Genomic DNA, 14635 nt, shown 5'->3' on the forward strand with positions numbered 1-14635 from the left:
TGTGTAAAAACGAGGATACGAACAATCTGTGAGTATGTGACAGCTGAGAGGCTGAATTGGTCTAAAACGTCTAAATTGGGGAAAAAATATCCCCCAATCTGAAACATTTTAATCTGGAGACCAGTGTCCTCAGCAGGATTTCCTGCAAGGTAAGGTGAGATGTTCTTCCAGTGTGTGGTGCCAGCTGGGACAAGGCACATCGTGGGAACCTTAGCCCTCACTGTGCCCTGGAAAAGTGGCACTTTTGGGGCATGAGGAGAATCAGAGCTCCCCAGAGGTTCTCTTGGAGCATCTGAAAGCTTTGGCCATGAGTGAGTCAGGATGATGTCCAGTGATAACCACTGCCAATGACTGCGCAGGAATCAGGCAAGAATATAGTTAATATGATTGCACTGGGGTATCATTAAAGATGTGACCAAAAGCCACAAACCCCAAACCTTCAGATTTAAGGATTTTTAAATCCACAAACATGCTCCATGTTAGCACTGCAGTAGGAATGATCAGCACAGATCATCCCTGTGCAGGGCAGGGACTGCCATGGGTCTGCCCTGAGTGTGTCAGAGGTGCAGCTCCCATCCCGTGACAGCACTTGTTGAAAATTACCCGGTATGGCACCGATGCTCTTGGATCATCCAGAGCTATTCAATACTGCATAAAGCCATAACAGCCTGTGGGACTGTCACATGGCTTTTAAAAAATGTGATGCCTTTTTTTTTTTTTTTAACCCAAACATTCCTTGGGCTAATCAAGAAGATAAAAACACTGATTATACTTTGGATGTCATCGCTCGGCCTTGGCTCTCCTCCTGCCACCCTTGCTGCCATCCTGGTGGCAGTGAGCAGAAGCAGGGCAGCTACAGGAGGCAGGCTTGGCAGCCAAGAGGCACAAGTGTCCTCCAGGTTTGCCAAAGTCTGATCATACCTAGTGGCTGTTGAAGAAAAGTGGAAACTTGGCACATGAGTTCTGCATTTCAGAGCTCCATAGCACCAGTCGACAGCCCTCAGAGCAAGGCTGAAGGCTCCTAATGCGAAACAGTCTGAGTGACAGCCTGGTTTAAAACACACATGGATCTGCCCCAGCCAAGCCCTGGGTAATGCAAGCTCTCCATTGCCTTATGAAACTGAACCCAAAGACATCTTTAATCCAGATGAGATGGGCCCTGGTGAGCATCTCCTCGTGGCACATCAACGCTCTGAGCTGTTGTGCAAAGCGAGGCAGGGACAGAGCAGGGCTGCTTGCAGCAGCAGGCGGGTGGCAGTGAGGAAACAAAGCCTCTTCCCACTGGAAAAAGTTGGTGTAGAGGTGGCACTTGGGAATGGCACTGCTGCCTGTGAGGCAGCGAGGCAGGAGTGGGCACACACACGCTCTGGAGATCCCCCTCTAAATTCACAAACACTCTTCAGTCAGCAGATGACTTCATCGATGAGTCCAGATGGCTAAATCAAGACCTGCAGGGGAGATGGATTTAAAAGCAGAGGGGAAAGTTCTCTTTTCCCAGCTGGGTGGACACTTGCTCAAGCAGCCACCGTTTAGTCCCTGGAAGATGAAGTTCACCAGGAGGAGGAGACCATAGCTAGCCTGGGGGGATGCTGCTCCGGGGATGTGGTTATGGGCACTCCACAGGGAGCTGGATCAGCAAGTGGGTCTGGCAGTGGCGCTGGGATAAGAGAGGTGTGTTCCTGTGATAGCTCCCTGTAAATGTTCACAGCTCACACCTCACCCCTCCACCTCCAGCTTTTACCTTCCATTTCTCTTCCCTCCAGTGATAAAGGCAGGCTCAGCTCCTGTGTGCTCCCAGCTTCTTGCCAGTGCCAGGGAAGTAGCAAGAGCCATTGGGAAAAGAACCCAGGCTCTTTGATGAGCGCCACAGTGTCCAGTCAGGTGCTGCAGCCCAGCTCAGGTATGGCAGTCAGGAAGCCGTGGGAGGTCCTTGACACCCTGCCTCTCACACACCTCACATGTTTCTTCTTGTGCAGCTTCAAGAGTGAGTAGTGGCTGCCCACGTTGCAGGGTGAGGGCTCTTTCCTGGGAGGTGTTTCAGGAGCCTGCTGGCTGCAGCTGTGACACTGCCAGAGGAAGGGGCCAGGGTCTCCCTTACATCAGCCTGCCAACAAAAATGTTACTGTGCCACCTTCAGTGCTCCAAGCCAGCAAACTTTGTCCGGGGCTGAATTTGTCGTGTCCTTGCTGACATGTCCTGATGGGGATGCTCCTGTCTCCTGCTGTAGCCATCACAGATTATCACCCATGTACTGTCCCCCACACTGCCTGGGGTCAGCCCCTCTGCATCACTGTGCACTTGGTGTTGAGTCCTGGAAACCAAAGTATTGCCTGAGACACAGCACACTGCAGAGGCTGGGTGCTCCTAGGGACTGAAATGAGCATTTTGCTTTGTTTCATTGATTGTACCTGGTCAAGTGTGAAAAATCCTCACTTTGGATGAGTGCCACCAGGTGACAACCTTCAAGGCCAACGTGAAAATCACTGGATAAGAAGGGGAGAGGAAAAAAATCAGTATGATATAATACAAATCAACATAACTCACTTTATATGCTTTATCTCAGAAGTGAGAAGGACCACTGCGTTTTATGTCACAGTATCGAGACTTCCTATAATGAAGCAGTCCCAGCAGTTAAAAGTTATTGGTGTTTACCTGATTGTCCACTTTACCCCTTCCCTGTCCACCCTGGCATTGCTCCAGGACTGTGAAGGCATCCTGTCTGTCAGATCTGACAGCTTTTCAGAGCAGCATTGCTGCTCCTCAGCCTGCACCCACTCCCAGGATGCCGTCGTTTCATCTTTAAGCCTGGGGGTTGCTTTAAATTTATCAGGGATGAAAACCTGGCTCCACTGAAGTCGTTGGCAAAGCTCCCATTGACTTCAGAGGAGCCAGGATTTCACCCTAAGATGCTTTGTAGATTATTGGTGAATGGAAAGCATACGTCTGGCTTCTCCAGGGTTATTATTGTTGGTGGTGACCTCTGCTCTGGCAAGCATTGAGCAAGGCTGGGTTGAGACAGATGCTCAAAGCTTTCCCTACCTCTTCCCCTGCTTCCTCACAGGGGCTTTGCTTTATGGCTCATCATCTTGGATGCTGCTTATCAAGGAATACCTTCCCGTCGCCTGCCAGTGGAATTTAATGCCTGTTTGCCCACATTCCCCTTCCCCCAAGGCCAGCAGATCAGCAGATAGGAGACAGAATGGCTGATTAGCTTTCTAGCCCCAACCTCTTAGCTATAAGCTGCAAATGCACACACAAGTGTCTTCTCTCAGAAAAAAAAAAAAAAAAAGAAAAAGAAAAAAGGAAAGAAAAAAGAATAACATTCCCTTGCAGGCAACCTAAGTCTTTCTGTGACTCATGGCTCCTTTATCTCAATAAATTACTACTTGAATAGTAACCACCCTCTTTTAAAAGAGCTGATTAGCTTAGGGTTCTCAGTTTTCCTGCTTCTCCTAGACTGGTGCTTTTCTTCCCATCTACATGTTTTGCCACCAGCTGGGGTCAAGATTTCTGAGTTCTGCAGTGCCTGTGTGACAGGCTGGAAATTCAGCAGCCACTTTATTAAAACTTGAAGCCAAACCGGAAATGTATAACAAGTCTGGATTATGGAATATGGAAATGGAGAAAACAGAAACAACAGTCCAGTCCACTTTCCCAACAGCTAGGCTGGGGTTTTTTAATACCAAATTCTCTTTGTTTTATGCCCTGCCACATTTTCACATTTCAATATGCTGCACATTTTTGTGCTATGGCAGTATGGGGCTGTGGGAACCAGCACGCCAGGCTGGGCTTTCCAGAAGTGCCCAAAGACTCTAAATTCTGCTGACTTTCATGAGAGCTTGCCACAAGGCAAATTTGCCTCTTTGGAGAAATGCAGTGAAACCAGCAAATGCCTTTCCTCTAAAGAGAGTTTTAGCACTGCAGAAGTGCCTGGGTTGGTGCAGTGGAGCTGAGTGTTTCAAACAGAGTAAAGGCTCCCACTCTGGATTGATTTACCCTCATTCCCTATGGTTTTCTGGCAGCAGTGAGCCTTTAGATTGGCTCATCCACTAACTTGACTCAGCCAAATTTATCACTAAATTCAAATTATTACATGAAATAAATCAGGCTGCAGCTCACCCTGTGTATACATAGGCTGTCTGTGGGTGCACAGCAGCACCCAAACAGGTCTGGTGGGTGCTAAATACAGAGCAAGGAGGTGATCCTGGCATAGCTGACAGCTAAAAAAGATGTAAATTACCCTAAGGTAATGTTTGACTAAGGCTTGAATTTCTTGATTGCTTCTGACAGGCCTTATCCTATGTCCAGCAGTGTAGCTGCCAACATTTTTGAGAGTTAAAAAAATAGAAATAAACAGAGCAATTTATACCTTCTGCACCTATGGTTTTCAACTCTTCACTTCTGCAGGAAAAATATCACATTATTGTCTTGCAATTGGCTTTTTTCAAGACTATTTTTGTGACTGGAGATCAGAAACATAATAACAATAACATTATATTATATTATATTATATTATATTATATTATATTATATTATATTATATTATATTATATTATATTATATTATATTATATTATATTATATTATATTATATTATATTATATTATATTATATTATATTATATCATATATTGCTATATATAATATAATATAATATAATATAATATAATATAATATAATATAATATAATATAATATAATATAATATAATATAATATAATATATAATAATAGTAATAGTAATAGTAGTAGTAGTAGTAGTAGTAGTAATAATAATAATAATAATAATAATAATAATAATAATAATAATAATAATAGTAGCATAAGGCCAATTCAGGCTGAAGGACAGCAGGACAGCTCTGCAGCAGGAAAGGGAAAGGAGGATTTCACAGCGAATCCTGTGGTGGTGGGGGAGATGAAAGCCTGTCTCCTAAAAGAAGTGTTTACCTGTGTCCATTGCAGGAAGGCCTTCATTCCCAGAGGTGAAGAAAATTGAGCTCATTTCTGAATGACTTCATGTTTAAAGTGTCACCTGGCCTCATCTGGGTGATTTAACACCCCTGTGGCACAGCCTGTGCAGAGGGACTTGAACTCCTCTCGGTGAGTTGCAGCACTGGCACAGGTAAGGATCTGCCTGGTCTAGTTACAGGTCCTGGAAAGGAAATCAGGGGGGTTCATTTTATTGGTTTTGCTCAGTCAGTTCCTCTGCTTGGTAGCCAACACTTGTGTTTCCCAATGTCTTTGTGCAGTGCTTTGTCAAGTCAAAATGATGCCACATCATTTCACATCAGTGAAATGTTTGGTTTTGAAACCTGCATATTTTAATACTCCAGTAATTAAATACTGAAGTGCTGAATTTACAGTAAAGTTTCTCAGCCCAATTTTGAGCCAGTGCTTTAGCAGTATTGATGATAAACACTCTCCTCTGTAAAGCAAAGGTTTCCAGATAAGCACTGCACACCGCAAGCTGATGCAGGAGGAAAAATGCCACAATCCTGTTTCAACAAATGTGGCAGAACCATGGAGAGTGAGGGCAGGTTCTTTCCCTGCTATTTGCCTCTTTCTCTGAGGGCCATTGGGGCACCAAATCAGAGCCTGACAAGAAATGCTGTATTCCTTGCAGAGACATCTGAATGATCTGTGACTGGTCTTTTAAAACACACATTTTTCTGAAATACAAGGAAAAAGCTTTTATGGGAAGTAAATCTTTGTTCTGTAGAGATTGTGACAAGGTGCCCAGTAAAGGTGTTTGGCTGTAAGGAAACACCAAGGACAGGCTCAGAGTTACTACAGCAGGTGAAGAAATAATTTAAACTAGCAAATGTGTTTAATGCTTTTTATTAAGTTGCTGAGGTGCCAAATGAATTCTTCTTGGACAAAGGATGGGCATTTGGGTTAGATGCTCCTCCTAGCAGGGTTGAAGTGCAGCTGTCTCTGTGCCCTCCCTTAGTGCAGTGTTGCTCACAGCAGTGCCCATGTCTGTGACACCTCAGTACCCAAAATAATAATCCCAATACTAAACAGTGAGGGATTCCCTGGGGAATGTCCCAGCTGGCACAGGACAGGAATAACTGGGGAATGTGGAGGATGACTTTATGTCAAATAAGGCAACAGAGAAAGAAAACAGAGTCTGGGACCTCTCCTGTAAAGTATTTAATTCTAAGAAAACCATTCTCTGCTACCCAGCTTCCAGTGTGCTGTCTGGCAAACAAATGTGCACATTGCTGGTGCTCTCAGGCCCAGTTTGGATAGCAACAGCTTCACCTGCTGTCCACAGTGCAATGCTGGGAGTCTGGGTGGGTCTGGATGAGATGGTCAGAGCACAGAGAGAAGCTGCAGAAAGCTCCAGGGAGCCAAACCTGATTGCTGCATGCCAGTAAACAGCAGGCAGGGAGCACAGACACTCACCAGGCACTGGTGAAATCACACAAACATCTCTCCTGGTCCTGCCAGAGCAGATGTTCTTGGATGGAGACACCGCTCTGGGCTGGCTGGAGGCTCCTTGGAGAGACAGAGGGAGAATGGTTTGAATGTGCAGCACTTTGGAACCTGCACTGAGGCAATCACTGCAGATCAAGGCAGGTGTTTATTCAAGGCAGCTGCCCTGTCTGTAGGAGATTTTCACTCCTCTGGTGCCCTGAAGACAGCAGCAAATGTGAAACACAGCATGGGAGAAGCAATACCTGGAGCTCCACCTTGCTGACAGAGACAGGCACTTGCTGCTAATGAGCAACCAAGATTTTTCTTCTCTATGCATTAGTGACATCCTTGTGCAGTTGGAATTGGCTTCAGCAGGTGATGCAATGCTACACAAATCCTCATGGGAGGATTTGGTACAGAAAAGGGGCACACATCACTGCAAACAACACAGCCCCCTCTGATCAGGCCTTTATAAAGTTGCTCATTTTGTGCAGTTATATCAGATAACACTTTATGCATTTTCTTATACATAATCTCATTCTTTCACAATGTGATATGTGTGGGTTTGTTGTTGCTGCTGAAGCTGCTGGTGTATTTTTTTTCTGGATAGCCAACCAGTCTGTCCAGCTGGCAGGGCAGCTGGGCCAGCTTCTTGCAGTTTTAGTTCCAGAGTCACCTTTTCACAAGATTGAAAACTCCGAGGCAGTTTCTAGCCCTTGATCCACAAAGCAGGTTGTTGATAAGGTTGTTGGCTCAAGAAAATAGGAAATTTGTAGCTGGGCCCACTATAAAAGGAAATTCTTTTCCATGATTTACAAATAAATGAACTTCAGTGCAGGCAGGATCAGACCCTGTGTGTGAAGAATCTTTTTACTTTATATGGAGATAAATACAGTATGAGACATATAAGTAGAGAGATCTTTTTTAAACAAGAAACTACTTGAAACAGAATGAGAAAGGGAAAGCAAATTAACCCTTTTTTGACTTCTGGTTCTTAAACTCAAGTAGCTTTTTTAGTAGATCCCTGGGGGAGTTCTTCTGTAAAATGCTCCAATTTACAAGTGGGTTTAACTACAACGTGTTGCTTTTCAAGCACAGACAGACAGGAAAAGATCCAATTGACACCTGCATCAGAGAACAAATGGGACACAAAAGATGAAACTCATTTCAAAGGGTCTATTTGTCATGGATTAAACCAGGGGGGCTACTATTTCAGGATGGATTCTGCTCCCATTCCAGTCAATGGGGAAAAAAGACCCTATTTGAGTGAATAATGCAGAACCAGCCCCTTGGCAAAGAAAAGAGTTGGTCTTTGCTGAAGTTTTACTGACAATTCTGCAGTAAGGGGGATACAGTACTTCTGAAATACTCGATTTTGAAGCCAGATGTTTGAAATTTGAATATTCACACTTGCAGAACTTTCAACAGACCGATGAAAGTTTACTGAAAAACAATTGGGAATACAAGAATTTTTTTTAAGAATGCAAAGTACCACAGTGCTTTTTAAAAATAGGTTTTCAATTATTTGATTCAAGTCTAACTCAATTTAGAAAATTCTTCCTGTCTAAAGCAATTTCTTCCTGTCTAAAGCAATTTGTGTGTGTGTGTAAGAACAGAGAAAAATTGCTGAAATTATGCTTTTTAGAAATTCAAACCAAAGGGGAAAAAAAGACTACCTCATTGCCAGTAGTTTCATTAAAGGACATACAGAGACGCCAAAGCAAAAACTCCAAATCCTGAATATGCTTAACAGTTTGTGTGCAGGGTTTGTGTTTACAGAGCTCCCCTAAACACACACCCCCATTTTTGCACTTTCTGTTTTGGTCCCTGGGTGCCAGTGAGGTCCTGAGCTGCTTGGCTGCAACCCAGCTCTGCCTGCCCAAAGCAAGAGAAAAAAAAACCAAAATCCTTGACACGAACATTTTGGCAGCTCTTTGTTTCAAAGAGAGCAGAACTTTTTCTCCTCCTTGCTGTCCTTTGATTTCTGTGGATGTGGTGGTGGCCTGGGTTTCCAAATCCCTGTCCCAGCCAAGCAGCAAGCCAGGGTTCATCCTCACATCCCTACCTGCCTCTAATCCCCAGTTTGGTCCACACTTAAACTTTTGGCTGTTTGTTTAATTACTGGGGGGGCTGTGGGAGTTAGAGCCTGGATTGAAATCTGCTGTTCTGCTCTCACCATGAACGTCACAACTGCTTTTATTTTCTTTTTTTTTTCCCTTAAAACCTTCAAGCTTTGAGCCACTTAAGTGTACTGAATGAGTGGGATATTTTTTAAACTGGCATTGCTAAGGATGCCATGTATAGAGGAAATCATGAAGTCAAAGGGGCTCCAAAGCAGAAGGCAAACTCTGGTGGCTGGAGATTTTAACTCCCAGCTCTTCAGGACTCCAGCTTCAACCAGGAGTCCTGAAAGATGCATTTAGGAGTGTCTGGTGGCATTTGCTGCTGCAGAGCACCCAGAGCGTGGAGGCTGCAGAATCTGGGCTGTGTAAACCCCAAAGGTGTCCCAGAGCAGCAGCTCCAGCACACAGAAGGTGATGGTGCACAGGTGCTAACTCTGAATTTCCTGCCTTTTGTAGCCAGTATTGTGCCCCTTCCAACCACATTAAGAAATAATTTCATGTTAAAGGCTGAGTTTTGGCATGCATTTACTCACATGCTTGAAATCTGATTTCTGCCTTTTTAACACCCAATTGCTCCTCGAGGCTAAAGGACACAGGGTTTTACATCAGTTTAACTCTTCCAGTTTGAAACTGGTGTGACTGGGGTGTAGGTGCCCCCTCCTTCAGGTAGGGAGGATGCAAACCATGTGCTTTCCAATCTGCAGGGATAATCAATACTATTATAAAGCACTTTTTGATGTTAACCTCCCTTTCTTTAGGGGTTTCAACTAAAAAAAATCCCATACCCTCCAACTGAAATAGATAGAGAATGTATGTGCAGGATGTGAAAGGACTGGAAGGCATGGTCACTCCTGCTTAAAAATGCAATTAGAGACATTAGGTGTGAAGAGATCAGTTGGATGTGTGTGAAATTCAAGCTGCTGATTGTAGACTCATAAACAAAAATAGCAATGGTTAAAGGTGCTGAGCCTGTAACCTGCCCCAAGAATCCCAAGAAAACTCACCTATGTTTATGTGACTGCCTGAAAAACTGATTATAACTGGACACAATCTTGGAGGAAAAATGAATCTGTAAATGTTTAAATTGCTCTGGTTTTTCTCCTTCTTGTGGTGATCAAATCTATTTGCAAATGAGTTAAGTATGGCAGCTTTAATTCTGTCTCAAGTAAACCCATGGCAATCCTCTCAGAAGCACAAGGACTCAGTCCTGGTTTGAGTAGAGCAGTGGTTATATCTGTCATGGCATCTACTTATTGTAGGAACCAGCATCAGATCAAATAGTTGATACAGTCCTTGAAGAAATAGAGGACTTGCAAGGATAACATAAAAAGATATTTAATACCTCTCCAGTCCACTGACATTCTTTGATTGTTTCAGCAAAATACCAGACAAGGGTTACCTGGGCTTGCAGAGAGACTCCTGCTAGAGTTGATGACATGAACTGAACAATCAGGGCTGAAAATTCTGCCACTGACTGAAAATTATTTAAATAGTACATTTAAAAAAAAAAAAGTAGACTAATCACACACACATATATGTAAATATAAACCTAAGAAGTGATTGCTAAATTTAGCAGGCAACCCAAAAGTGACAAAGCTAAACAAACCTGAAGCAAAGGAGGAATTTCCCATGTGAGGAGGGACCTAGGCAAAAAAGGAAGGAAGGGAGCAGATGTACAAGTGGATTGAAAAGTAAAACAGCAACTGGTTTGCACAGAGGGGAATTGCCTCTTCCATCCTATTGGACAAAGGGAATGCAGCATCATTAATTGACATGAATTCTGGAAGCAAAAAGGACCATGCTTTTAAATAAATAAGGCCTAACACTGTAGAAATGAGTAGTGAGATTCAGACAGAAAAGTGTTGAAACCAGAAGAACAAAAAATTTCTCAGCATATCTAATAATTCCTGTGTGACCAAAATCTCTACCTTGTATAGCATAATATTAAGAAAATCAGTGGTGCTCCATCTGGTTTTTAATGAGGAATGCTGCATTTGCTTCACAGGGATCCCTGTGCAGTTCCTGAGGCTGCTGATTTTACTTTTGCTTTCTTCAGCTGCCTGTTGCTGCCCCACAGATTCATAAACTACAGGCTGGAAATCTCTTTGCTAGAGGATTTCAACCCTTGGAGCTCAGGACACAGTCATCTCAAGACCAATTTAAAAAAAAAAAAACAAACTAAATACTGATGGGAATGGAAAGATTCTGCATTGGACTTAATGATCTAGGGCAAGGAGAAAACATCCCTTTCATCCAGGAATTGTGTAATTGTCTATTATGGGCTACAGTCTCTGCTTTAAAATGAGTGACAAAACTCACATTGAAATAAACAGAAGGATTTGACCCATGAGGGTTCAGACATTTTGAAGCATCTCATTTGCTGATTGCTGACAAAAAAGAACATAGAAAAAACAAATTAGTCCTTAGACAATACTCTTGCAATGACTGATAAGGCTCTCTCTCCCCCAAAAAACCCAAACCAAGCAAGAAACCTGAGCTGATGTCTCCACAGTGCATATGTGTATTTTTGAGAGTAAGTTTCTTTTTGCCCAAGTGGAAGTCCAGACCATGCAGAGAAAATCAATTTTGTATGTAATTTGGGGGTTTCCTTGAGCTCAGGAATGTGTTTATTTAAATATTATTTAATAGAGGAACAGCATAGGAAATAAGCAGCACTCGAAAGACTGGTCAAGGCTATCATTACAAATGAAGAAACCAGGCTAAAAGACCAATGTGTTAGGCTGACAAACTGGATTTTAAATTAAATTTTAGCTGGAATGAGTTTCTAAAGCTATTTTTAGCCTCAACCATGTGAGAAGCACATGGCTCCATAAATACATTCCCCTCAAGAATAAGTTAATGGGGGTGGGGTGTGTGGAAGGAAACAACCTAAACAGTTCATTTAAATTTAATAACTGAGTCAAGAACTTTATAGCTTTGTTTTGGAAGCATTTGTCATTAAAGTGTGATTCACTTTTGCAATTACATCCATTCACAGACCAGCAGTGCATGGGACAGTGGGCTGAAGGGAGGGTTCCAATGGGGCTCTCTCAGCCTCCCTGCAGCTCAGCAAGAGAGGAATTGCTCAGCATTTTGATGCAGCCTCTGGCTCTGAAACACCTCACAAAGGTGCCTTTTCCTCTGCTCTTACAGAGAGGGCCCTGGGAGAATCAGCCTGCATGAAACCCTCCAGGCATCGTTTGGGAAAACTGCACATAGGAACAGTAAAGAAAAGAACAGTCACGAAATAATGCCCAGACATTTTCACCAAATATACATATTTGACATTTTCACCAATATTTCCCCATACAGGGAGGGACACACTAGATGCCCTAAACACATTTGATCTCACAGCAGAAGAGAGCACTTCCCAGAGAAAGGATTTGTGCAACAGAGTGTGTTTTCCCAGCTACATCAGCAGACCTCACATAAAGGCCAAAGCTCCTCTACAAACCTCCTCTCCTCTGGGCAGAGATAAAGATGACAAAGGACTTGTGCAATTAAAGAGTATCATTATGTCCTCAACCTTCAAGCATTTCAGTCAGGAGATGCTCCTTAGCTTTAGAAAACAAAATAAAGAGGCAAAAAGTAGAGAGAGATAATTGGGACTCTTGGGCTTGTTTATTCTGGTTCATCCCCTGACCCAAGAGGTCACAGGCCACTTGCTTTGGTGCTGCAGCTCCCTGGGTCTGTGGATGAGTAAATCCAGTCCTGGTATGAGAGCAGATATGGAGGACTTGGCTGCTTCTTCATTTTGCTTGTTTTGTTAAGTCACTGTAGACATCAAATTGCTGTTGTGGTGAATTTGGCTCCCAGTCTGGAGGTGACACTCTGAGGGATCTCCATGTCCATCTGTGGCCAACAGGGTCATGGAGCAAAAGCAGCTGGACCTCTGTGCTAATGAAGGATCTGGAGGAGTTAGCTGTCTGTTCCAGCTTTGCAGATTTATTATTTATTTTTGTCATGTTGGATGGGAAATGTAGAGGTTTCTCCCTCACTTTGACTGCTTTGTTACGTGGGATTTTCTCTGGTACATGATCCACATAAAGGTTTAAGTAAATACAGAAATCCAGAAAAGAGACTCCATTAACTGAAATGGCAATGAACTGTAGTTTTTGGCATGCTGAAGCCTGGGTTTCACCTCCCTGTCCTATATGTTCATGTGTGTATCTCTGACTATGGACTTCATTTTCTTAAACTGTACAGAGAAGTTTATCTTTGGTTACTTCTACTGTGGATTACTGGCTTTGCCTCTTTTCAACCTACAGATCAAAGACATTATGTAAAAACAGTGCAATTATGACTAAAATAAACACTTTAAACTCTGTTACTGTGATTTCATCCAGATTTTTTCCCCCTTAGGTTTGTACTAACACTCGTGTGACTCAATCAGCATTGGTAGCAATCCCCTGCTGATCCATCATTTGTACCAGGAAGACTTAACTGGTGCAACTTGTATTTTATTTCCTTTTTCCAGCCTGTCAAAAGTACATGCCCTTATGAAATGTACATGTGATACTCAGAAATCAAAAGAACAGCTAATTAATTACATCCCACCTCCTCATATGGAAAATGGATCTAAACTAGCATCTAAAACACAATGTGTTTGCTTTAAATAGCCAAATGCTGAGGGACCAGAGAGATCTGTGGGGAATTTTTGGCACCATATGAAGATTCTTTCAACCCTCGAATCCCCCACCCTTGAATTCTGTGGTGGGTTGGTAGGGGAAGGATATAAAAATGTGGAATTTTTTTAAAAGGCTTTTCTCTTTGTTTTCTATTCTCTTTGGCTGCACTCTTATATTTTAATACCGTATAATAGTAAGGAACAAGGAGGGTCGTTCAAAAATATTTTTTAATCTTTATTTTTTAATCTTTATTAGAAACAGAGCTGCCTTTTAATCTTTATTAGAAACAGAGCTGCCTTTTGATGCTGCTGGACCACATTTACCTACAAAGCCCTAAGATGGCTGAAAGAACTGCAACCATAGCTGCTACTTAGGGGTTTTGAGGGGTGCCCACACAGTCTGAGTGACTGCTGGCAGTGGGGAATACCAGGCTCTCACTAAGTTTGTACGTGGGGCTGACCACTTCAGTATTGAGGCATTTCCCTGGGGTCCAAAATTAGATACCAGCATTGCTCTTTTGCTCTGGAAACAAAAAAGATGCTTTGCTCAGGCCTGATTTTTTTCCACTTAACCCCCTCTGTCATTAAGGCATGTTTGACTTTAATTTGCCCTGATGGGACAGTGTGATGAATTTAAGGGTTTTGGTGAATGAGGAGGGGATTGCTCATGTATTAATAGCTATGAGAAAATAGTGAGAAATGGAGGGAACTTTGGTCTCAACTGTGATGTGAGTTAGTTTTCTTTCCTCCAAGAGCACATGTACATTTGGGCTTCTTTATGGCTCCATACCTTGCCCTTTCAGACTTCATCCTACAGCCTGCACCAGAAAAGGAAATCTGAAAAAAGCTTCTGGAAAGAATAAGAAAGGTACAAGAAAGGGAATATGAGGGTTTACAATAGAAGGTTTCATAATTCAAATGATGAAGGGTGCCCCATCCTATTCCAGCAGTGGAGGTGGAAGCCTGTTTGCTCTTCCTTCCTCCCACATGCCTAACAATTCCAGCATCTATTGCCATTTGCACAGATGAACAACAGAGCCTCCTATCACTGGAATTTACACATTTCTTCCACCTGCAGTAATTTCTATTTCTTTCCCAGTTTGTAAAGCATAATCCAGCCCCCAATTTCCATGTCATGGACAAGATCTCACATTTCCATAAAAAAGAAGTCAAACTTGCTGCTAATACTTATTCAAATGGATCAGAAGATCCCAGTGCCTCACTTGGGCACACAGGCACAGCTCCTGTGAATTGAGCTGCTGGCATCACTTCATATCCCATATGGAATGCAACATCAGCCTATTAGGAACATTAATGTAAACTAGCAGTCATATTTAAAAACAAGTAAACAAGAATTAAAGAAAACCATAACAATTAGACATTTGCAATTTTACAAGGAGGAGAATGTGAATGTTGACATACAAAAAAAAAAAAAGCAGTATGAAAAAAATGATAATTTGCCTTGTATA

This window comes from Melospiza georgiana, chromosome 3 (genome assembly GCF_028018845.1).
Source record: "Melospiza georgiana isolate bMelGeo1 chromosome 3, bMelGeo1.pri, whole genome shotgun sequence".
NCBI lineage: Eukaryota > Metazoa > Chordata > Aves > Passeriformes > Passerellidae > Melospiza > Melospiza georgiana.